At 33.1% G+C, this 26,799-nt stretch overlaps 1 long non-coding RNA gene across 1 annotated transcript in view; it reads right to left on the bottom strand.

Moving 5' to 3' along the window:
- LOC148279526 (uncharacterized) overlaps positions 1 to 26,799 on the bottom strand; it is an 86,624-nt gene that overhangs the window by 28,590 nt on the left and 31,235 nt on the right. The window contains exons 2-3 of the long non-coding RNA XR_015822843.1: positions 22,253 to 22,322; positions 1,489 to 1,533 (exon numbers count right to left, since the gene is read on the bottom strand). This is a non-coding gene — a long non-coding RNA (uncharacterized LOC148279526). The remainder of the gene's footprint in view (positions 1 to 1,488; positions 1,534 to 22,252; positions 22,323 to 26,799) is intronic.

Raw genomic sequence — 26,799 nt, 5'->3', positions numbered from 1 at the left:
TGTTCCTGTTTCCAGTGGAATGGCATGTTGGTTTTATATTTCTGTGCGACAACTATGGCGAAGGTACATAGTGGGTTTTGCATGTTGGTTTAATCGGTGTCCTGACGAAGACACGGGAATGTCTCGAAACCAGTAGACATAGAAAAGTCGATAAGTGGTTAGATACAAATATTTCATTCAAATATAAAATGTAATAAAATAATAAAAGATAATAGGCACACTTCAGACAAAAACTACCATATTGAAATACGGTACGGATGTAGGTATGTGTGAATAGGTGTGTATACGTATATATTATGAAGGAGTATGTAGTCATAACACCCATGTGTGAGATATGAATGGAATACAAGAGATATTTTTCGTCTCTTGCTTATGAGCCATTTCCTGTCTAATGGTTGACTACTGACTGGTGACTACAATCACATATACGTGTATGTGTGTAGATATGTCCAAACATGTATTGTATGATGTTAACAAATTAAAATGTGTTTTACACGTTTCGGCGAAATATTTTAAATCACATGTTCAGATGGTAGAAAAATAGAAAGAAAATTAATTAAATTTTCTCATACAACGTGAAAATATTTACCCGCAGTTATTTAATAAATTTATTGAGGTAAAAAATATTTGAAAATTCTTTAAAATCATTCTCATTTCACATTTACTGTCTATCACTTAACTACCTTGAAAAATAATAATTAATTGATCTTCTCATCCATAGTATGTTTTTCTTCCCTTACTCATATATTGTCCATGCGGCTCGATTGTGGAATCATCTCCCATCCTCTATCAAATATGTTTGTTTCTACAGTACCTCTGTTTATATTACGCCTAAAGACACATCTCTTTTCTCTTTCTTAATATCTCCCGCTTCCCTCTCGTTTTTTTCCCTTTTCGCATTGAAGACTAGTATTGATTTAAATTCATTTATATTCTAATATTGCTATTTCAATTTAGCATGTATATTGTTTTCTCTATATGTCTTTTATATTTATTTTATTGGCTGGTTTAGAGAAATTGCCATTTGGCAGTAAGCTTTGTTTGACGTTGACGTTTGACGATGTCGATAGAGCGATGAAACCGATTCTACGAAAGTAAATTAAATCGCCGTCATTAAATTAAATTAATTAAAAAATTAAACGATTTGCCGAAAGGGTGTCATGGAAATGGTCATGAGGCTAGCAGAATGCTTTGAGAGAAAAATATGCGTGCACTGACCTCATTAATATGTGTGTGTGTGTGTGCCACGGTCGGTTAGTATTATGAATGAATATTAGTATATGATGGAATTGTGCATGAGCGTGGGTGGTGGGGGCAGACAGGAAGTGGATCGTTTTGAATAAGGAAGCTCTCAGCGTTCGCGCGCAAAATGTGCTCCGTACACCCAAACGAATCTACTTCGTGGTTTTGATATCCTGGTACATTGATACATTTAACACAATATAAGTTATGAATTTGCGCAGAAAAAAAATATTGTCATTAACTCACCATAGTCGTCTTGTTGTACTTTCTATTTTTTGTTTTCCCGAGAATCTGTAAAAAAAAGAAAACGACTTTGATTTGAAAATTGTGAAAACCGTATAAGTAAGATTAGTAATTAATTAATAACCAATAAACCATTTTAAATAATTATTTATTGATATTAATTTGTTAATAGCATTATTTGGTTTTTTAATTTTTCTAATTTACTTTATATACCTACTGTTTTTCGTTATTTTTTTTAATGCATATTTTTATACCTTACTATTAATGTTGCATTAATTTTGCATTATATGCATAGTAATGCATTAATTAATAATCCCAATTTTTCTCTTTTTTGTATCACGCGAAGTTTTACTTTTGATTTTGCATTACAGTACGCTTTTTTGGTTTCTACATGTCTTTAAAAAAACTGTGTTGTTGTTTATTTGTAAAATTATTTCTATATTTGAACTTTCCTGTATTATTTTTGAAAATGCCACATGGGCGTATTGTAAAATAAAATAAATAAATATGAGGGTAATTTTTTTATAAAGATACTGACTTTTCAATAGTAAAAATACACTTATCCGTATTTTTATGATTATTAATATTAATATAATGTACGACATATTTTCTACCTGTATATCACTGAGTTAATAAACTGTAGAAACGAAATTGAATAAATTATTAATTAATATTCATTTGGCATTAGTAAATAATTTTGAAACTTTAGTATTTGAAACTTAATGTTAGGTACCTACATGCAGATTAAAAAATAAAAACGTATTGGATGGCTGGATGGAACTGGATGGCTGAAAATAGACTAACATTAAACCCGTCTAACATGGAACAAGTATGGATGGCTTCAGCCAGACGACAGAATTTGATTCAGGATACGGCACTACCCGATGTAAGGAGTACCGCTTTACTCACCGTGAAACTACTGGGAGTCTTCCTTAATTCTGACCTTTCTCTTGACGCTCAAATTATTAGAACGATAAGTTCATGCTTCTATCACCTAAAACAAATTAAATGCATACGCAAAACAATTGCTGGTTGATGCTGCCCGTCAATTCGAGCCGATTATTGTAAAGGTATCTACGCAGGTCTACTAAAGAACAAAAGGACTCGCCTACAGTCTGTATTGAATGCCGCAGCGAGATTAATTTTCGGAATATCTAAGTTTAGTCATATCACTCCACTACTTCTGGAATTACACTGGCTACGCTTCCCACAGAGGGTGGAATACAAATTCTGTTGGCTTATGTATAAGACACTCCACAACTCTGCTCCAGAGTATCTATGGGAACTATACATTCCAGATAAACTAGCTAACAGGCGTCTTACGCTTAGGTCAGCTACGAGTATGTCTGCGGCGAAAAGAAAAGTTATTATACCTCTACGCAAACAGCGCACTAAGTTCGGTGAACGCGCATTTGCGATCGCAGGCCCTATGGCATGGAATGCTCTCCTGGCAGAGTTGCGAGGCTGTGAGAGTGGAGTGATGTTTCGGAAAAAACTTTAAACCAACTTGTTATCTAAATCATTTGAATGAATTTATGTGATAACGAAATAAATAGTTTTTTTTTTATTACAAATTTAAAAGTTTCCATTAAATGTATTTATCTATAGAATCACTTTGTAAAGCGCCCTTAAGGTATTATGTTACGAAAATAGCGCGATATAAGTTATCGATAATAGTAATAATCACGCAAGTTTTATATTGTGTTTTGCAAATGATCCCTGTTGTTTTCTTTAAATGTTTTTAATTTTTTTTATGCAAATCATGGAGAATATATATTTTTTTCTTGTCCGTTCGAAAAGCGTTGTCTATAACCGTGGTTCAAACTGGATTATGCAGCGCCCAAGTTGTCATAGTGTACCCCACGCAAACACGCGTCTGATGTGTATGATATTTATAAAAAAAGACACGTGGGCCTACAATCCCATGCACACGGAAAGCGGAAGACTCTTTCCGGTTGCATCAGAAATAGAAATAAGCTACGAGCTTCGAATTAAGACCTGAGTCGTGGAGGACTAAGCGTTAAACCATACTTGTAATGTTAGTGATCAGGAATTTATAAGACGAAATCAAACAAAGATTTACCACCACGAAATTAAAAGTACTAAGCTTCAGATACATCCGGGGGAATAAAGATAAAAATTATGTTTTGAAACACTCGTAGAACTAAAATCCTAGACGACTGTCTTCGAGTTGGCTGCTCTAAGAAGAAATTCCGATAAAGACAATTTAGGTATTATTATTCCACTTCGTGGTAGACTGGTTAGTGCGTTCGCACACCTAGCAAGGTCACCGTAAAACTTTTAATTAATTGGTGTACATACGTGTTTTTACACTGCAATATTGCGTAGATTCTGGACTAGCGCTTTATTTATAGGGCTGATTCTCGGTACGTTTTAGACGTTTTTAATATACGTTTACAATTTTGAATTAAATCTAGTCTAAATGTTATTGAATATTTGTATATAACCACTTACCGACTTTTCTATGTCTTCCGGTTTCGAGACGTACCCGTCTCTTCGCCAGGACACCAATTAAACCAACATGCAAAACCCACTATACACCTTCACCATAGTTGTTGCACAATAATATTAAACCAACACGACATGGATTTTAATAAGCGCATGCACTGATTAGGACAAACATCCACTGATTAAATTATGAAAATATTCTTTGTTGTTTGAGAAATAGTTGAAAAAGAGTTGAGGGGATGGAGGAAGGGCGTGAGCTTAATAGGTTTAGGGTGACCATTTCAGTGGAACATCGTATAAAGGACTATATTGAAACCGGTAGACACAGAAATGCCAGTAAGTAAGTGGTTACGTACGAAAATTTATTAACATTTTGTAAAATGTTTGACCACAAAGTAAATTAAGCTTTAAATATGAATAATAAATCTAGTCTGATTATTTATTTGATGTATTCAGGATACTTTATAGACGCTGTACAATAAACATTAAAATAAGCCTTGCAGACAGTATAGGTGGTTGGGATTCTGGGTTTTCATTTCCAATAATGCTTAATTAGAATAATTGTACAGTAGCTAGATTACAGCGCGTCTTTCGTCTATAGATCGCACGGACGCGGATGTTTAGAAACCTAGCCCCCATTTACACTTTGCAAAAAAAAAAAACTTTAATGAATAAATTCAATTCAATTCCATTTATTTATTTTAAATTTAACATAAACATTACAAACATATATTCAATACGTACATATTATAAAAAAGAAAAAATACATGAAAGATACTCATGTCAAAGTAGTAGGAGAACCCTGCTCCGAAAAACCCCTTCGGATACATGGAACAGATCAATATCCAGAGTAATGTTGTTTAGCATAGCGGTAGCCCTTCCAACAGGCATAACCATAGGCAGATTGGTCCTATATATCGGAATATGAAACAATCTATGCTGACGCTGTCTTAGGTAATTATCAGGAACATAAAAACCAATGCTCATCATAATCTAAGGATTATCAATCATACCGCGCAACAATCGATAAAAATGTGTAGTCAAATACACATTCCTTCTAGTCTCTAAACTGTTGTAGCCAAGCATACCCTGGAGAAACTCGGTCGGGTAGAGCCAAGGATATTACTCGCACTCTCTCATGTGGAGATATTTCAGAAACTTCTTTTGGATTTTCTCTATCATAAGAGAGTATTTCAGTTCATGTGGCCCCTAAATCATCAAGTCTACTTCGCACCGAGGAGTTGTAAAGAGTTCTCAGTACGCGAGTATTTGCGAAAACCCTGACAGTTCGCAGAACAAATCCTAACATCTTCAATGCATTACCACTGATTTTTCTCTATGAATATGAAATAATCGTTTACAAATAGAATCTAGATAACATGTCCAGCAGTTATGGCAGTTAAAATCTAGAACCTATTTACAGTTATCTCCTATAAGTCCTATTATATTTGTCTGAGAATCACCATTTAAAAATGACTACGCTGTGTATTCGTCATCAAATACTCATTTATGTACCTTAGATATAAAAACAAGTGAATCTCTCTAGTGAGACGAATAAAGGCAGTTAACTTGTTCCAACTCACGCGTGTGATTTAGGGTATCTCCTAAATGTACTGGATAATAATTTTCTATTATACTGAATTTAATACCTCATAACAGCAATAAAAACGGTCGTATCAAAATCTCTCGTACGTTTTTAATCTCGTAAAGCATTTACATAATACCTTACGAGGGAACACATAGTGAAAATTAACGAAGCAGCAAATATACCAATCTTTTGGATTCTCGAAGAGCCTCGAACTACAGTAAACTAGTAACTACAATATGTTGTAAGTATAAGCAGTACGCCTCATAAACCAACAGGGCAGGAAGTAATTAGGAACATTACCTAGAAGACTATTTCATATTTGACAGATTACATGACTCGTTGAGTAGATCGCTAAAGTCAACATTCAGAAAAATTCATAGACACATACTCAAGAGCGAATCGATCAATGAAAATTACTATTAATGTTTTATTAGATGGACCTTACCTAAATATATGTTGTAAAATACTTAATGCTATAAGCGATGTCCCATCACCGTTGTATAAAGTTGAAATTGACTATTTATCAAATATCCTGAGAGCAACATGTCTAGAATGTGTAAACTAGTCAATTCATCGCACAACTTAGAGAACTTTGGGATAGTTCTTCACGCTTTTTGTAGTTCTCTTTGCCCCCTACACAGTGAACGAAGAAGGATGATGGATTTAGTCAGACGACAGATTTGATTCAGGATACGGCACTACCCGATGTGAGGAGTACCGCTTTACCCACCGTGAAACTACTGGGAGTCTCCCTTAATCTGAGTTTTCTTTTGACGCTCAAATTAGTAGAAAGATAAGTTTATGTTTTTATCATCTACGAAAAATTTTGCCCGTTGATGCCGCCCGTCAATTCGAGTCGATTATTGTAATGGTATCTACGCAGGTCTACCAATGAATAAAATGACTAGCCTACAGTCTATATTGAATGCCGCAGCGGAACTTATTTTTGAAATCTCTAAGTTCAGTCATATCACTCCACTACTTTGGGAATTACACTAGCTACGTTTTCCGCAGAGGGTGGAATACAAACTCTGTTGGCTTATGTATAAGTCACTGCACAACTGTGCAGATAAGCTAGCTGACAGACGTCTTACACTTAGATCAGCTTCATTTACGTCGAGAGAAAAAGTTATTATACTTCTACGCAAACAGCGCACTAAATTTGGCGAACGTCAACGCCATGAGCGGTGGGGGGGGGGGGGGATAGTTGCTATTGTGACAAAATATCTGAAAAATACTGGCTCTCATATGATTACCCTAGATGCGACTCGAAAAGCGTTAAGAAGTTTGAAGACAGCAAAATTTACAAACAAATAATCATGCCGTTTCCCCGTAAGAATAGGCAGAAAGGATAAAACGCCTTATTACTTTGTATTTGCATACAGACCAAGCTTCCTCTACGTTTATACATCTTATCATGCACGCACGTCGATTATTCCTACTCTTGGCATGTCCATCTTCAAGTACTTGATGGACTCGATTGTGCCATGTCTTAGCATCTCTGCATCCATCAACATTCACATCGTAGATCCTTTTAGTCGTCCATTGGCTCTACATGTTCAAACCAACGCAGCACCCCTTTCTTGATTCTGTCGATAATGCATGTCTCAGCCTTACATAGTTCACGGATCTCTACATTTGTGCACCTATCATTCACACATTCGCCTGAAGGATTGCATTTCGACAGCATTTAACCTACTTTCATAATTATTATTGCTATTCCATACTTCGCTCCCATGCATTAGAGTTAGCACTTGAACCCTACTGTGAACTTATTTTGCCTTCTGCGATAAACAAAAAACAAGCAAAATTTACAATTATTGCATTAGCTAGTTAGTGTCTTCAAGATGAAAAGCTTTAATCTGTAATGTTCGGTTTTCAACCCCCCTGCATTTTATGACAGCAAATTAATGCTTTCCGTAATTAATACAATTAGATACAACAGCAACTAAAGAACCTTTGAAACAAACTAAACAAATAAATGTAACTGAACTCTTTAAACTAGAATCCTTAAAATTTATTCATAAATTAGCCACTGATGTAATTGTAGGCGAAGAATTAAAATTTGAAAAAAACTGTAGTAAACATGAACACAATACGAGAATATCAGAAAAGTATCATATACAACCTTTTAAAACGAGAAAAGGACAATCGAGACTAATAAACCATGGACTGAAATTATACAATAAACTACCAGATAAAACTAAACAAAAGACAACCTTTACAAACGATGTTAAAAGTATTATTATTAACAGTAGAATGTGAATTTTAAAAGAAAAATATTTTGTTAAATGTATGTAACCCGTAAGGGTTCATCAATGAAAAATTTAACTAACTAACTAACTAACCATCACGCCATTTCCCCGGAGGGGTAGGCAGAGAGGATAGAACGCCACACCACTCTGTCCTGGCACACTTCCTTTGCTTCCTTCACATTCATACATCTTCTCATGCATGCACGTCGATTATTCCGACTTTTCACATGACCACTTTCAAGAATTTGTTGTACTTGATCATGCCATGTCTTTCTCGGCCTTCCTCGACTTCTACAACCAGACACATTCCCATCATAAATCTTTTTAGCCGTTCTTTCATCATTCATTCGCTCCACATGACCGAACCATCGCAAAAGACCTTTCTTAATTTTGTCGATAATGCTTAACTCAGCCTTGCATTCTGCTCTAATTTCGACATTAGGGCACCTATCATACATTGTTTTTCCGCACATTCGCCTGAGGGATCGCATTTCAACAGCATTCAGTCTACTTTCGTCCCTTTTTTTCCAACTCCATGCTTCGCTTCCATACATTAGGGTTGGTACCAGAACTCCATTATGAACTGCTAATTTAGCCTCCATTATGAACTGCTAATTTAGAAAAATTTATATAAAAGAAAAAATATATACTTTGAATTTCTGCATAGACCCTCAAAGTTGTTAATTGCCTTTGGTCTTGAAGTTGGCGTATACCGAGCGAGGAAAGGAGGAAGCCGAGAGAAAGAAGACGTTAGGTCATTATAAGTTGGTAAGTGGAAGTGTCAGTCCCGAGAAACCGGATGTCCCGAAACAAGTTACAGCACGCGAGCGTCCGCTTCCTCTGACTTTATTATTCCATTAAATCGCCACCCAAGATAGTTCCTTGGCGGCCCCAAGCACATAAATTATCTTCAAAACTCGCATTTTTTTCATTTTCGTCGCTATTAAATGTGTGCATCGAAAGTATGTGATCGTTTGAACGATTATATGCTTAGATCGTTAAAAAGGAAGGTGAGTTGTGTATACAATTTATAGCCATATTTGGCAAATGAAACAGTTAAATTGTTTGTTTTATCAACAATATTTAGAGTTTGTCCAAATTTTTGTAGACAAGAACTTGATTCAACTCCCCGGGTAACTGTTAACATTAACATATTACGACAAAGATGAAGAACATTTTAGAGAAGGTAATATAGAAGTCTTCAGGGCTTATGACCTATCATTTGCTGGTTTAAGTAGCCACTTTACACACAGTCTAGCATTCACCATTCTGCCCATATTTGAAAATGCGTTGCTTAGTATGTAGGTGAAATAATTCAATTACATGAATCTCACCCGCATAAATAAAGGTTTCAGCTCTTTAACTTCACAAAAATCAACAAACGAAAGAATTGAAAGAATATTGAAGAATATTTTCAAATATGGGCAGAATTGTGAATGTTACACAGTGTGTAAAGTGGTTACTTAAACCAGCCAATGACAGGTCATAAGCCCTGTAGATGCCCAGAATTCTATATTACCTTCTCTAAAATGTTCTTATCTCTGTTGTAATATGTTAATGTTTGTTTTATTATTGTCAGTATGTTTTCTAATTTTTTTATTTTTTAAATTTTTTGAAATTATTATTAACATTTGGATTTCTTAAGCATCCTTTAATAAAAAAAAACCCCACGTTAAAAAGAAGGTTCCGCCTAAATACTGGAATTTTCTAGATAGTCGGGACCTGAAACGATGAACTTACATATGTACATTTTGAAACTGTGAAATAAAATAAAATATATTGAAAATACTGAGATATGAAAATTTTATTCCCATAAAAAATACTTTAGGGAATAAAACACAAGAGTCAACTTTTTTTTCTGTTTTGATGTTTAAAATGTAGAATCTATCGCAATAAGCGTTTTTATATGTGAATAATACACCTAAGTCCACTTTCGTTGTTAAATCGGGTAGTGGTCCCGTGACTAGTGTTGCGGACTCGAACCCCACTCTACCACAACTTGATTTCCATTTTCTAATAGTGAGTTATTTACAACTCGTTGAGAATGGTCACCAAAATTTAATGTGGGTAAATTATAAGAACGCTAATATTTATTAAAAAAATAAAAAAAAGATTTTTAAAGTTGAAATTAAAATTAAAAAGTCCACATTGTTTTAATGTAAAAAAACATCAATTTCATTTAATAAAATAACTAAAAAAACATTTTTAAAATTATTAAACCTAACCCAACCTAACCTTATTTCACATAACAAAAAAAAAATATTATTGTTTTATTCAAATTAAAGAGGCTAAGAGACGCCCACATTCAGCTCTTTCAACATTTTGGCTAAGTGTCCGTTAGCCATTCAAATGAATGCTTACATGTAATAAATAGCCTAGCTACCCAATTGAGTGGCTGTTTTAAATATTTCGTGGCGACACATATATGAGTAAAAATAAATTAGTCAATAGATAATATTGTTAATATTTAATTAAAAACAAAATCAAATAATACCACCAAAAGGGGCTGGACAATGATAAAATTTTTACTCAAAAATATATTTATCGATGATTTTGAAGAGAATATCCCAATAAATTTTGTAAAAAAAACCCAAAAAGTCGTTTTAAATGAAACATAAAACGTCTAGACATTTTATTTCATGTAATTTTAATTAACAAAATAATAAACAGAATCCTTTAAATATCCCAGACGGCTTTTGAATATCCACTGTCGTCATTCATAAAAATTTACATATTATACTTTGTATGTATTAGTGAGGTAAAAGAGGCGCCCATTGATGATGCTGCGCTCTGATTGTGTTAGTGAGGTAGTACGCGTCTCAGATCCCAGCACGCTTGTGAGTGTATGGGAACTGTGTGTATCACGTGTTTATCTTGTATAAGTGAGTAGTGAGTAGTGAGTAGTGAGTAGTGAGTAGTGAGTAGTGAGTAGTGATACATGGACACGTTCACAACAGATGATTGTTCTTTTTGATTTGTTGTATTTCCTGTAAACACGTACTTACCTACCGCCTACCTGGCCCGTATTCCAATGGGAAGTTAACATTTATCTTCATTTTTATCCACAAAGCAAAATTAAGTTTTCGCTATGAAAAATATAATATGCATACAATTTTTTTTCTACATATGTCCAGTTATATGTTACCGACGAAGACACCAAAAATTTTCACACACATATACACGTTTTTGTACATAAATGTCGATTTTACTTTATACCGTCTCGATATGTACCGATGAAGGTAAGCGCGTATAATAGCGTTTATAATCGAGGCCCTGAATAAACTAAAGCGAGATAAATATTATCTTCTATACATTTCTGCTACCCTGGTAATTTATTGTAAATTTAATGATTATGCTTTTAGATCTAGATGATACTGCTCTTAGTGATCATTAACCAAAATGTCTTTATGTAAATTAGACAAATACTTGGCTTAAATAAATATTTATAAAGGTATTTTTCTAAAACATCCTGATGTTATATCATAAAAACTATACTGGGAGCTTTAGTTAGCATCTCATTCACTTGGTTTCAAATTCAAAGTGCTATTCACTCTATTCACTAACATAAACTCTTGAAAAACTTATACCGTTTAATAATAACTAGCGCTGATTCAATTGATGACAAAACCGTAGCATGAAATATTTATTCATGGGGTATTTTTTCACTATAGTGCCCGATTCTTCACAACCTTTGAGCTCCAAAATATCTTGCTGAAAATTTCATTTACCTTTCTGATCATAGTCTTTCGCTTCGCTCTTCTCAAGATAAATAGTAATCTCCTTCCTTCTCTTTATTGTTTTATTAACATTTTTTTTTTTTTTTTTGCTTTCTCTCTCCTTCTAAACTCATTACCTAATTCCACACTCCTCATTCTTTAATATGTATAACATAATGTACTTTAATTTAAGTTAATATGTGCAAGCCTTATCTCCCCATTAAAAAAACTGCTGTTATATTTAATTAATTATGTTTTTTCATGTATTTTTTTGATTTATATTTTGTTTTTAAGTATAAATTTTAGACCAATTCTTCTTTCGACCAATCTGTTTTTGTTTGGCTGGAAAATATTGCTTTTATCAATAAGCAATAAGTTATTTATTATAGTAATATTATTATATTTATTATATATTTATTCTTTGTACTTGAAGTTTTAAATCAATAAATAGTAACATAATTTCTTTATTCGCATCAGTGGTGCATAGGACATTAAATCGCTACTACAGATGCGGCGTTTTTGGATCATATTTGTTACATATGGTCCTCGTACGCTGCAGATGTCAGTCCAGGAACTATGAAATGTTGCTGTACTAAACCACCTTTACAGCCAATATTTCACGTAGACCCTGACAGAAATCCAACCCAGGACTGCGAGCTTCGTAGGCGAACACGTTTATAGAAAATAGGTACGCTTGGTACCACAAGTTTGCGGGCCAGAAGGAGCTTTGCCTCGCTTATGATAGCTTTCAAACTTCTGAACGGGTTAATTTACAATCCCAACATTTTAGACACATAATATTATATGTACCGTTTAAGAACTAGGCGACACAGACTATTCTGAATGCAGGAAAAATGTTTATCCTCAATGCAGGACATATTTACATCGATGTAATGATGAAATTTTCAGATTCGAATGTTTTTTAAATCCCTAGTTAAGTCGAAAAAATACAATAAGTGGATAAAATCTTCGACGGAAATGTAATATTCACAAACCAGTTAATATTCACTTAAATTCGCAAAGGAGAAATGTATTACTTTGGCAACAAGAACACCTGACGCTCACACGAGAAACAAATGCAAATTTTAATGAACGCCTTCATAATCGTTATATTATGATACTGCATGGGAGTATAATCATATCATGCCTCAACAGAAGAACAAGTGGCATTACGATGCCGACAAAGAAGATGTTGGTTGATAAGGTAGGGTAAGTTGAGAAATTACTGCCTCGCTTGAAGCCGATTGCTTTGAAAATAATGAAGCCGAAGAATGCAATTCTAAAGTTTCGAAGTCTGGATGAGTGGCAAATTTATTCAGTCAGTATTTTATTGCACGATACTTTACTTGAACACACAATCCCCCTTTCTTATTTTGTTTATTTTTGTTTCACTCCATTATTATTTGTGACGCCTGGGGAGTTATACTTTTACACATCTACATCTCCGAGTCACTGAATTGTGGATTTACTCTCCCCTGTTCACCAGGGGCGAATCGCCAAAATAAACGATTATCCTCAGCTTACCGTGATATTTGACTTTTGATAAAATAATTGTTACTTATTAAAAATCCCCACCACCGTTTATATCTTCCTACAAAAAAGTATCCATGAAGCGCGCCCAACGCCCAGCCCGTTCTCAGTGAACAATGAAACTAGCCGATTATCTCAGTTTATTCCTTCCTACGAAGCTTTTTTACTACTAAAACAAGGTAACAAATATTATTTGAAGATTCTCTATTTGGAAACTAGTATTTCGAACATTATTTTCGAAGAACTATTTTTCTTTGATAGAATACCGTTGACATATTTATTTTGTATCACATAGGACATGTGGCGTTTGCAGTAGCTGTTTTTGGCATTTTTCATTTTAAAAGGAATCGACCAGTGCTCACTGCTGAATGTTATTGAGGTATTTGCATTTGTAAATACACTTTTGAACAAGTATTGTATTAAAATAGTGTAGGATAAAGCTACGTATATCGCGTGGTTAAGAATAATTGTTGTTTGAGTTGATTTTCACAGAACCACAGAAAAAAATATAATTTAAGATTATATTACTTAAATATTATGTACTTTTATGTAGGTACAAATGAATGAACATTTTTTGTAGATTACCTATAAAATAAATCACGGCTCGCCACTGCTGTTCACGTATTTATTACAAATGTTGAGACCACCATGAATTGAGCATCGACCAACATGTTGTTCATTCGAGGTTTCTTGCTTTTATTTCTAAACATATGATTATGATTATTTTTTTCTTTCGATTAGTTTTTTTGTTACGTTGTTCATTTTGACAATATTTGTCTTATTAATTATTTTTAGGACTGTTTTATGGTAGAAAAGTTCCACGAATTTCAGATAATCTTTTGCGCTTAGTACTTAGGTAATACTGAAATATGTCATTGAAAAATGATAATTTTAAATACTGCATTTGATTAAAGAATAATTATACCGTTGTTTTTTTAAAAAAAATAATTGGTTGGATGCATCATTCTTAGGATGGATTGCTCTTTCAAACCGATAACCATAGAACTAACTATGGTTTTTATTCCCCTATGCCCAGAATTCTTAGGTCTGCTAACAAACATACTAGTCTTGATTTCTTTGGTAACAAGTTGTCTTCTTTCATACGATCACTGAATCAAATTCAATTTTAAACACCTCTCTCCCGCTTCCACTATACCATTGTGTCTTTCGACTTCCTTTTAATTATAATAATAATAATCTTCTTCTCTGGTCTCAATCCTGGGATTGGCTGGCAGCAATTACATTCATTATTCTCCTCCATTCCTCTCTGTCTTGTGCGGCTCTTTTAAAGTCAAGATATGATGAACAGCGCACGTCCTCTAATAGGACCTCCAGGTACTCTCGGCGTGAGCGTCCCCTAGAATTTGTCCCCTCGGTCATCCCCTCCATTATAACATGCAGGAGGCCTTCTTGACGTATTACATGGCCGATCCATCTCGCTCGCCTTTCGGACAAGGTCCTGAGCAGGTGCCTTCCACCTTCGATTCTTTGGAGAACCTCCTCATTTGTAATGTGGTCTCTCCAGGAAATTCCTAGTAGTCTTCTATAGGACCACATCTCAAAAGCCTCTAGTCTCCGTTTATCTCTTTCGGATAGGCACCATGTCTCGCAGCCATACATCAAGAAACTCCATACATAGGTCTTGATTAGGAGTATTCTTAGTTTTAGGCCTATATTATTTGATTCAATTAAATAATAATAATCATAATTTATTAACAAAAATAACAATTACTTTATCTACTGCATACACACTTAGGTAATAAATGTATCTGGATCATGTCTAGTCTGCCTAACTAAGTACAACCTGTTTTAAGGCAGACATTTTTATGCAAAAATAAACATTAACATTACTACCAACTAGTTAATTTAGTATACAGTTATACAATATTTAATAATAGTTTTCTGTGTATACATATATATATAGTTGGATAATTTATAAAGCGCCATTTTTGTGAAAATCACCTCAAGGGCGCTGTACAATTAATAAATATCCCAGTACGTCTTGCAGCTACAGAGCGCATGGACGGTTGGGATTCTAGTTCCTCATTTTCAATTAAGGTCAATCAAAAATTATAATAGATAGGAGCTGTACATATGTACTTAAAAATACCCACTGGGCATATATATAAATGAGAACTATTGCCTCGAGTTTTAACTGAATTCTGTAAAATACAAAATTCACAACAAAAAAAAACGGTTTTTTGTTATCCAACTTGAAATCGAGGATTGGATTTTAAAAACAAGGAATCATTATCTTTCCTCGCAAGTATATTTCCATTTCTTGTCCATAATATGAACGTATAACCATACGCTTTTGTGGCTTTGGCGAGCCAGAGTGCTTGTTTATTTACAGGAGTTAGTTTACCATTTATGTTTATTTGTTCTATAGATTCATTCACCTATTGTACTGAAATAATATTATTATAATTGAAATTATCGGGATAAGTTTATGGCAAATACCCGTATTTTCTTCCATTCATCTCACAAGCTTTCATTATATTCATTAATTTGCAAACTTTAAATTACTTCCGATACATCCAATATCCTAGATATGAATAAAAAAAACTTAATCTATTGAAAATGAGCTTTCTGGCTAAAATAATTAAGACTCACATATATGCAAAACCTCGTTTGGAAATGATAGAATTGAGGGTATTAAAAGCAAACTTAGAAATCTCCATTGAAGGATACTGAGATATTTGCGAAAAACTTTGAAGAAAGAATTATGATATTTGTAATTATGCTTCACTAACTCAATGGAGAATGCTAAGTTTGCGGTGTCAAGTAGCATTATTGAAATCTGTTTTTGCAAGATTTAAAAACGGTTTTGAATTACGCTATTATTTAAGTAGATAAGTTTTTATGTATAGTTTATTTTGGCATCAATAACTAATTTTCCGTTTTTGGTGGAGATTTCTAAGTTTGCTTATAATACTCTCAATTGACTTACATACGACAAATTAATTAAAACTTTGGTAAAACTTAATAAAAAAAACATAATTAAATTGAACTTTTGGAACCTCGTGGCTTTTAAAATAATATGTTACAAAAAAGATTTCTTTTTTTGGAGAACAATCCTCAAATGACGAATTTTATTAAGAAAATTAAAACTTGTTAAGCAGTGGGTGATGCTTGTTTATTAACAGCATTTTATAGTGGCCTACTCAACTATCCAGTTAATCATCAGAAAAAAAAATGTTAAGCAAATTATCATCAGCACAGACTGTTTTACCTCCCGGCTTCCAGAACCCACTAGCCTCTGGATATGCCGATTGGAAGAGCAGTCTGGCAGCTGAACATCATCACTTTGGAGATCGACATCTTTCGCATCAGTGAAACTATGTTCGAGAGCAAATGCTCTTGCTAGTGCGTTATTTCTTAATAATGTCGAGCCATAGGTCGAGGATTCTTAGTTTGAGATTTTGTTCCAATATAACGTCTAAAATATTTTGTTTTTTGTAGCGTTATTGTAGTAAAATAAATTAATTTGAATTAATCACATTTAATTGTTGGTTTTTCGCCTAAATGTTAAAACAACAAACGAATTAATAATGCCACGTCATTTATGATCAGATAATAACAGGAGGGTTGCTCTGTAGAATAAAACGGTTTTATCTTTAGCCATAACATTTATTGCTCTAAAAGCCATCACCTGTCATCCTTTGGTCTACACCTGCTTGGCCGATTAAATGCTAAATTAGTTCAGGGTTGATGTCTGGTGCCCACTTGTACAAGGAATGGAGGTCAAGATGAATATTGAGTCGAATGGATAAAAGGGGGAATGAACTGGTTTGGTTACAAAATGGCGAAAATAAATTAGACTAATTTTATTCTAAATACTATTCAATTTTCAAAACGTTAATTACTAGTAAAAAAAATAAACAGTACATTTTTACACACGTATCCCGAGTGATTGTGGTTGATTTTCTAAAGATTTATAGATTTGGACATTTAGAACATTCCATTTGAAAAATAGTGTTTTTATTTTTATATTTATTGAAAAAACAAAATATATTTTAAGTATAAAATTACAAAATGGTTGGTACAAACATAATAAATTATAAAGTTTCTACCTCTCTAATAGAGTGAAAAATTGTGTTTAGAGAGGGAGTTCGTTTTACATTAATTTTCATACATGTATATATATTTAGTATCTATACACATAAATTTTATTTACATTTTATTTTTACTGTTTAAAACAGAGTGCTTAAAATTAGATATTATCGAGTCTCGTGTATTTTTTAAATTTTAACTGGAATGTTTTGATATTATTTGGCATTGATTTCAGGATTTCTGGAAGATTATTAAAGTTTTTTTTCCAAGTTTGTTTTTTTTTAAATTTAACATGTATTTTTTTAAATAACATGTATAGTACATAAAATGATACCTGAGACGTAAACATAAACTAAATTGCACCAAAGTAATTATAAATAATCAGTTTTGATGCGCTTCTAATACAAATAAGAGGAAATTATAACAAAATCAAACAAAACTAAATTAACAATAAACAAAACTGTGCTACGAAATTTTATAAATTAAAATAATAATAAAAAATAGCATTCTTTACTATAGGGAAATATCATGTTTTTTTCAACATTTTTATATTAAATAAAATACTAAGAATGAAATACTGTCCAATAAAAAAATTGCTACTTAGTAGTGGCATAAAAAATATTTTTAAATTTTGAATTCTCGCACAAACGGTAATTGGATTGGCCACGCCCCTAATACGTCACGATTTATGTTAATTTTTAGCTTTGTTCCAAACCATTAAAATTTTTAGAACATCGTCAGGAATCTTGACGTTACAACTATTAATGCCAAACATGTCGCGTTGTTCTAGTGAGATATTTTTTTTATATTACATTTTTCATAGTTATACATGAAAACATTTCTCCACAATATCCATATTGAGTTTGAAAATACAATTAATTTCCCTATTTGATGTCTTGATTTTTGAGAATATCCTTTAATCGTCTGCCTCTTTGCTCCAGACTTTACATAGGTGTACAACATTGTTATTTTGAATTTCAAAATTCTTCCGTATTTTATAAAAATAATGAAAGTATTGTAGTGCATTAAAGACATTTAAATAAACTGTTTTGTTCATATAATAATAATTAATGGGGAAAATAAAACTGTGTTAAGGTCCCACAAATAGTTTCGGTGAAGTAAAGATTTTGGTTTCCTAGTTAAGTAAAGTTCCTTACCGACATAAGATTATTTTTATTACGAGTGCTTTTAAGCGTAAAACTGAGAGGTTTTTTCACCTGAAGCGGCTTCGATAAGCTGCTGTAAATTAATTTCCTAATTTGGTCACGTTTAATCATTTCAATCAATTACTATCAAAACAACGCATTTGTTCTCCTTTTTTCCACAAAAGAGTCGCCACCAACAAAGTAAATTAAAAAATAAATGTCGGATGTTATACCAAAATAGAACCGTGATATTCGATTAAGAAGTAATAAAACAGCCATTTTAATGTACACACTTCGCTACAATCTGCAAAGTTACCATTTGGATTCTGTTTCAAGTAACTTATTTATTTGTGAAATTCAGCGTAAATTTTAATATGTACGTTTTTAGTATGTGAGTTAATATAAAAATAAATAATAATTAAACAAAAATGAAAACATCCTAATGACTTTGTACAAGTTTCAGATTCTGAATCTAAATACAAATTTTAGTATAAAATATGTTGTATAAATGGGTATAGCAAACTAAGAGGAGCTACATTTTATGCGAAAGGGGATGACATGGGACAAGGTGCTCAAGACAATTCAATACATTATTAGATCAATGTTTTCATTAATGACGCAATCAAATGATATGTGATTATGGTACGACTTTTATGCTATGTTTCGATTATAGCATGAGCGGTTCGTTCATAGGTTGGATGGAATCAATGCTTCCCTACTTCTAAACAGTCAGTACTTTTTTTAAATATAATAAAATCAGCTATAAGTTTACTAATCTTTTTAGTAACTACAACAAATATTTTTTAATTAGTTTGTTGTTAATCGTAGCGATCTGAGATGGGTCCGATGTTCATTCATTAATAACTTCTAAAAAATTGCGATAAACCCACACGCAACCTCTCACTTGCGTAAGTTTGCTGGTTCCGATAGGGCGGTCTCCCAGTGCTGAATTCCCAAGTCCGCGCAAGCGCAAATTGAGATCATACTAGCTGTGTGGAAGCAGTTCTAACAAACCAATCTATGTGTATTTTCCAAATACCGTGAGTGTTTTTTAGCAAATTTAGCACTTAAATCGGTAAAAACGATAGTATTATAATATTGAACTATGAAATGTAAATCTTTTATACTGAAATTATGGCACAAAATGTCTTTTTAGTTTATTTCAAAGCACTTAATTCGAATTACTGTTTCGGTAGTTCAGATACATATTATGTTACCTATGTACCTAGTACCAAGTGATTGCTTCCCAAATCAAAAACCTCAACGCACGCCCCTGGATTAAAGGATTATAGGTTTTCGTTATGATTATAGGTATCATAACAAAAAAATATCAAACATCTTTATTTATTGTTGTTTGTCCCCGTTTCTGTAATATTTAATGTGTATTTATTTCCTATATCTTATTCTCATCATCAATCTCTTTCCGCACCTAATGGTGCATAGGGCACTGGATAAGTACACCAATCGCAGCATACCAAGGCTGCAACAATTGTTTCATGTTGGTATTTCAAGCACGAATAATAATAAGAATGCATCTTTCCCCAGAATTCTAAATAATTATAACACGTTTTTTACTGAAATCGATATATATTTCCTCACTTTAAACAAATTTAAAGAAAATGCTAGAACCCTGATTGAAAATAATAATTATAATTTAATCTAACTGTACCTACCTAATATTTAATTATTATCTACTCTTTAATATTGTAATTAATTAATTAGTTTGAAAGAAGGAAGGAGGGAGGGCTGATCTGGGGTTACTCCGTATGGATCCGCCGCACCGGCGAAAGGATTTTTAAGTCCGAGTAAACAAAAAACTTTTTCTTTTATTTTTTTATTATTTCATTATTATTGTAATATTTTATTTATTTTTTACGCGTGGAATGATGCGGAGTGGCTTTTTAAAGGTACTCTTTTCTTCTTCTTTTTTTGACATTGTATTTAGTAATGTATAGAAAACTATAATTGGCCTATAATTTTGGTTTATTTGTAAATATATTTATTTTAGTCTGGCTATTTTAGGCTGTTGTTTTCTTTCAATAAATAAAACATAAAAACATATCTCAATCAATTTTGTTACATGAAGGTAAGGTGATCAGTCTTACGCTTCAGGTACCAGTCCAGGGACTATGAAATATATAATACGTCAACCATGTCGAGAATCGAACCTGAGACCTCTCGCATGGTAGGCAAACGCGCTGACCATTACACCCCGAGGCCGCCTTTATTCTAGCTTATGTACAATATTATTTCGTAAAATTTTGTCTCGAGAGAGTATTCTTTAATATACTAGTTGATTCATAAAAAAATTAAGAATTACACTTCTAGTAAATTAAATTATTTGGATGATATTATGTAAGAATATAATAATTAAACACATTTCTCCCCTTTTTTACGAGTTCTTTTTATTCATGACAACTTTCGTAATCCTTTTTTACACATTTTTGGTTTTAACTTATTCCGAATTCGTTAACTGCATTCAAAGCAAATATGCATTTTTCGTGGAAAGAAATGTAGGTCATACACCGCGGTTTCTATTAGCGCAATGTATTTGGTATGCAAAACAGAATTTAAGGAAACTCTTTAGGAACTGTACTATGTAAATGATTCTATAGAATTTGGAGATATGATTGCATTTATGACTATTCATAAGAGAGAGGTTAGACACTGGAAATAATTCGATTATGCCATCATTTTAAATTACAATAAATTATCACTTGTACGCGCACAGGTTACAGAAGCTGCAATAAACGAATATTTACTATACAGAACACTAGAAAAACTTATAGTATTTATGTTATTGATTTATATATTTTTAATGATTTATTTTTCCTACGAAATAAAAAAAACCTTCGTTATCTTAAATAACAGTCGGTCCCATAAATTAAAAAAGGAAAACTACTATTACAGCGTAAATTCATAATATTTTCATCAGGAAGACAGCTACTGTTCAAGGACTCGAACCTGGCAACATCCATGTGTTTTTTAAAGTATTTAAACCTCTTAAATATCAATTTGTATATAAACTACAGTAAATCTGTTTGAAGTGTAAGTTTTTTTTAACGGTTCAAAGGTCTATGACGAGTGATAATTATTGTGTATCGTCAATTGCATCGTATTTAAAAACTCTCCATAGAGATGATTTATTTAATCAAATGTGTAAACAAATTAAATGAAAAATATATTTTGCAAATAATTATCAATACAAGTTTAATGTTGAAATATGAGAACCGTAAAGAAGTGGTAATCAGATACTACACGTAATATTAAAGTATGAACCACATACCGAAATACAATGAACATTTTTCAAATGAGGACTGCGCTGTTGTGGGCAGTGGGTACGCGTTGGTTACAAAATCAAAATCATCTCCTACATATTTATGAGATCCTGGAAATATGACTTTCTTCTACAGGCAGGTTCTCTTCAAAACCAGCCATGACTGACCATAATAGTTTAAATGAAAGTTGCTTATCATTATTTGATTATCTTATTATGCACAAGCATAACATGTTCAGTAAATAGATTATCCGTTACGCCATTATAAGGGGTGTTCAGCTTTAATAGGAAAATTAATTAATTGGAAAATAATACTTGAATATTATGAATAACAATGATTGAAGTATTATGAATAACTAAGGCTTTGTAATCCACGATTTCTAGGGAACTTTATCTAAGCATTTATTTATTAACGCCACAATTCTGTTTACAAAAGCACCTATTATTAATTTGTTAAATAAAGCTCCGATTAAGTGGTTTTTACAATTTATTACTAGACTAAGAAGATTCACTAGCTTGTATTATTATTCCCACAGGCAAAATATAACTTAAAATGATAAATATTTAAATATCATAATTTATCTAACAGTTTTAAAAACGCTTTTGCATAAACGTATATTGGTTTGTGTAATTTATAACATGCACTTTGTTTTAATTGATAAATATAGTCCATATTTACACTTAAAACTAATGAGAATTATAAAATATTCCAATTAAATTTGCTTTGTACTCACTTTTAAATACATGTCTCCAGGATGTCAGCAGTATTTACGTAGTAATATGCTTTTGCGTCTTTGAGCAGATCTGAGAAGAAAAGAAGAAAACATTAAATATTACAATACAAAACTTATCAAAAAGTTATTACAAATGAAGTAATTAAGAGAATATTGTCTTCAAAAATGCTGTTAAAACGACAGTCATGAAAATTGTATCTCTCTCTGGTTTCAACCCTCTAAGGTGGATCAGCTTGCAGCAAAGCTCTGCATCTTTAGTGCACTTTAGGTCTTTATATGACCTGCAGCTCACACAAATCCTTCAGGTTTTCTTGGTGAGAGCACCTCCTTTAGTTGCCTTCTCAGACCCCCGTAACTATCCTATCCATCTAGCACGTTTTTCGGAGATGGTCTTCAACAGATGCCTTACTCCTTCGATACTACTAAAAGCCTCACCATTCGTGATGCAGTCTCTCCAGGAACTTCCCAGAATTCTCCTCTAGGACCACAACTCGAAAGCCTTTAGTTTCTTTGTGTCTCTTTCGGATTGGCATTCGGAGATCGTACTTTTACGGTTGCCGGCCCATCTGCCTGGAACCAATTCCCTTAAAACTTATGAATCATCGACAGTCCAGTCAGTTCAGATCTCAACTTTAATCTCACTTTTTTAGTTTATCCTACCTTCAATTTTAAATCAGGAAATATATTATGTAACTTTAGCTTAGTTAGAATGCAAGTTTACGTGTACAATTGTAAAGGGCCCTTGAGGTGATTTTTCACAAAAATGGCGCCATATAAATCAGCCAGATAATATTATTATTATTATATTAAGTTTGTAAATCTTACGTCCTTTTTTTATGAACACATAGAGTTAGTAAATTAAATTTTACATATGTATTTATAAACAAATGAATGTTTGGTTCATTGGTTATTGTTGTAATGTCAGTAGTGTCTATTTCCTATGTGTAATTAAATTAGTATGTTGAACTAATATATACAGTATGTATGATTGTTTGTAAATAATGTTTCAGTGACTCAAACTAACTATATTTGTTCTCTCTTTTTAAAATAAAATAAATTAAAAAATGTATTTATCTAAATCAGAGTGTACATATAAAACAATATATTATGCATTAGCCAGAAATATTGCGATTATTATCTCTTTATACTTAGGAAGTGACATATTCCAGTTGTCGATACGGCCTGCCAATTCTTTGCCGACGTTTTGCATTCGATGTAGGTCACACAAACATCAAGAGATCATCCTGGCACGTCCAAGCGTCTCGAAAGCACAACACACCCTGAGCGGGGTACACGGAAATTCTTCAAGCCTTAAAGTGAGTATTGAACCCAGAGATTGTCCGGCTGATATTACAATGAAATAGTTGATGGTACAGTTTCTCGTGTTTCCAGTTGGTGCTTAGTAAATAACTGCATTTATCGATATTATTCCTGGCCGATTACCTTTCCCATCCTTCCCTTGACTTACCCTTATGCTACCTACCTTACATCAAGATAGAAGAACTACAAAATTAGAAGATTTGGATTTGGAACAAAACAAATAACATTACCAAATATGGCATAAAAAATATTGGATTTGTCGCGCGTCGTTGTAAAAGTTGTCATAAATCGTTACATAATTCATAGTGAATTTCATTATCAAGAGCGCAAAATTGAAGAACATCCTCATCGTATCAAAGGTAGGTCCATTTCCGTGTTCCTTTCCTAGCTTCAAATATTTCCAACCTTTCACGAAACTGAATAAATTAGTTTTTTTGATACAGTCTGCTTTTCGTTAACAGTTGGAACATAAAGATTTATCATTTGCAACAAGGGACAATCTAAAATATTATACAAGATTTTGTTTAAATTGATTAGATCAATCAGTTTTCTCCTATCACTCAGCTTTAATAAATTAAATAAACAAAGCAATTGATTATAATTCAAACGATCATTTGATTAAAAGATTTTCTGTTAAACGCAAGTCTTGATTCTGATGTAAACGGCTGTGAAACTCTCTCTTTAACCGACCATCTCAGGGCTGGTATTCTGAACGGAATCGCGCGCGAAGAGATCGATCTATTAGCGTGTATTTAGTACGTAAATACACGTTAAAACTACGCGCGCTTTTGTGTTCAGAATACTGCCTCAGGTGATCTTACTCTCAAGGTAGATAAACCCGGAATTCTTTAGTTGCACTCCTGAAATCACTACTCTCATTTGCTGCTCATTCCTGCCCACGGCTATTAGCTTCGTTTTGCTCTTGTAAATTCTCATGGTATATTTCGTTTTATATTATATAAAAAGGATGGAAGAAAATAAGTTAATATAGCAAATCAGAAGATGAGTATAAGTATATATTTAATAAAAAAGTTTAGAGTTCAAACGCCTCAATACTTCGGTACTAATATTACAAATGCGAAAGTATGTTTGTTTGCGTGTCCTTTAAGTCTCGACGCAGCGACCGACCGACTTGATTTTTCGCACAAGGATAGCCGACAAGATGAAAAAGAAAATAAACTACTTACTTTTTATCTCGAAAATGAAAAAAGTTCACTAAACAATAATGAAATATAGTAACAAAGAGAAAACATATTTCAAAGTGAGTGGGCGGTAAGGGGGATGTAAAAAATAATCAATTTGAAACTTTGTATTTTTTCATAGCGATTGTTGGAAGATCACGCTACTTCAAATCTCAATATCCCAATAATACATATATCGTTCCACGGAAAAATTCTTATTGATAAACGACACTACTAATAAATATCCTAAATAATTCCTCCCTAATACCATGTAACCGAAGCCGCGGGTAAAAGCTATAATATTTATAAATTGATTAATAAATTAAAATTTGTTTTATTGATCATTTGACAAACTGAAAGTAGTGTAGATGGTGTCCATCCTATCGTGCGGATGAATAGTATAAAAGTCGAGTGTAGTGTTGGAATAATATCATTGATTACATTTCCACTTCTCACGGGTCATCGCTTTAGTAACACTAACGGCTTGAACTTTATGCGGTGCCATTCATAATGGGAGACGGGAATGGGAACAGGGGAACAGGGGAACAGGGTAGCAGAGGACGGGAGGACATATGAAGATCCGACCGAGAGAGTTTAGGCCGCTCGCGTTTGTCGGTGCTGATGTTGACACTTAAAAAAAATAAACCGAGAGATATCACGACACATTGTATGCTTGTGTAAGAGGTTCTCAATTCTCCAGAACAATATTTTCAGTTGCAGTCTTTGGGCTCAATCATCATACTTACCCAGTACTGAATTTGTAAACCAAATGTAGCGTATTTTAATAATCTGATACATGAAGGTAGAGTAATCAGCCCTAAAAATAAAATATTGCAGTTTAAATAACCTTTACAATCAATATTTCACGTTCACCTTACCAGGAATCGAATCCAGGACCTCAAGAATGAATGGTAGGCGAATGCGCCAACCCCTTAACAAAGAGGCTGACTTATCTCGACGTGATTTCTTTACTCAGGATTTTTACCTGAGAGCAGCCTTTGAGTCAAAAACACTCATCCAGGGTTTTGGTTCCATTGCACTTACAGAACTGTAATTTTTAGCCACCTGGACACAGAAAGTGCCCAAAAACCATTTGGACCAAAACCAGCATGAAATTGAGTTTCGAATAATTTGCTTCGCAATAATTCTGGGTTTGATGTTTCAAGGCACCAAACTTTAGTAACAACTATTGTCATCATGAAAATGCAATACGATTAGATGGGTCGATACTATGAATGCCTTTCTTCAACCGAGCTTGAATACTTTACATGCCATCAGGTTCTCCCGATCTTGAACGTCTACGGTTGAAAGTTCGACAGCTCGCGACTAAAGTTCAAGGCGCGTATCCGACTCGAGTAGTAGGTTCGTTATTTTATTGTGGTTTGTTGAAGACAAACAAATAAATAAACACCTTATTCCTTAATTAATTTCTACGATTCGCCATTAAATAAACTATAACATTTAATCGCACACAGTAATGATTAAAAATGACATAAAAGATCGCAATGCGTGTTTGAAATAACACAGGTTTTTCGAGTGTTTTCGAGAAGTCAGATTTTGGAAAGAAGGTTATTTAGGTTTTATTGTAGAATAGTCACATTATCTGCATGAAATGTACCTATATACTATCTGTTTAGAATTCGTACCGTATCGCAATCGGTAGAGGTGTGTATTATGCGTTTTGGGGTTTTCCATGAGTAATGTCGAAAACCGAGTTGAATTGAATTTACAATATGTCTATAGTCTCTGTTTTTGTAATTTAGATGCTTGTGGATCACGTTTAATGATTTCAACGCACATATTTGAGTAGGCAAATACTGTATTTAACCCTCATAGAATTTCATCCAAAATCAACAGGAGGCATATTCTGTCACAATTTCATTTTGTAAGTTCGTTCGTTCGTCGTGTCATGTTGTATCCATCTCACTTAAATGCAATCAAATTCGTATTTCGCTCCCGTTCCCTCTGATACGATACGAATGAATTTACGAAACGAATTAGTTACAGACTAAGACCACATAATGGTAAATGCTTCTTAGTAGGTAA

This window comes from Micrasema longulum, unplaced genomic scaffold, assembly GCF_059751315.1.
Source record: "Micrasema longulum isolate JH-2025_06_02 unplaced genomic scaffold, ASM5975131v1 h1tg000708l, whole genome shotgun sequence".
In the NCBI taxonomy this organism is placed as follows: domain Eukaryota; kingdom Metazoa; phylum Arthropoda; class Insecta; order Trichoptera; family Brachycentridae; genus Micrasema; species Micrasema longulum.
The sequence above is the reverse complement of the archived record's forward strand: the minus strand, read 5'-3'. Positions and strand labels throughout refer to the sequence as shown.